The following is a 210-nucleotide window of genomic DNA, read 5'->3' as shown; positions in this document are numbered from 1 at the left end:
TGTTGTCTTCGTGTTGTCTTCGTGTTGTCCTCATGTTGTCCTCATATTGTCCTCATATTGTCCTCCTGTTGCCCTCATGTTGCCCTCATGTTGTCCTCGTGTTGTCTTCGTGTTGTCCTCATGTTGTCCTCATATTGTCCTCATGTTGCCCTCGTGTTGCCCTCGTGTTCAATTCAATTTTATTTATAGTATCAATTCATAACAAGAGTT

At 42.4% G+C, this 210-nt stretch overlaps 1 protein-coding gene across 1 annotated transcript in view; it reads left to right on the top strand.

Moving 5' to 3' along the window:
- Window positions 1-210, top strand: part of dus2 (dihydrouridine synthase 2) — a 42,493-nt gene that overhangs the window by 10,334 nt on the left and 31,949 nt on the right. The window lies entirely within an intron of this gene.

This window comes from Etheostoma spectabile, unplaced genomic scaffold (genome assembly GCF_008692095.1).
Source record: "Etheostoma spectabile isolate EspeVRDwgs_2016 unplaced genomic scaffold, UIUC_Espe_1.0 scaffold383, whole genome shotgun sequence".
Classification (NCBI taxonomy): domain Eukaryota; kingdom Metazoa; phylum Chordata; class Actinopteri; order Perciformes; family Percidae; genus Etheostoma; species Etheostoma spectabile.
The sequence above is the reverse complement of the archived record's forward strand: the minus strand, read 5'-3'. Positions and strand labels throughout refer to the sequence as shown.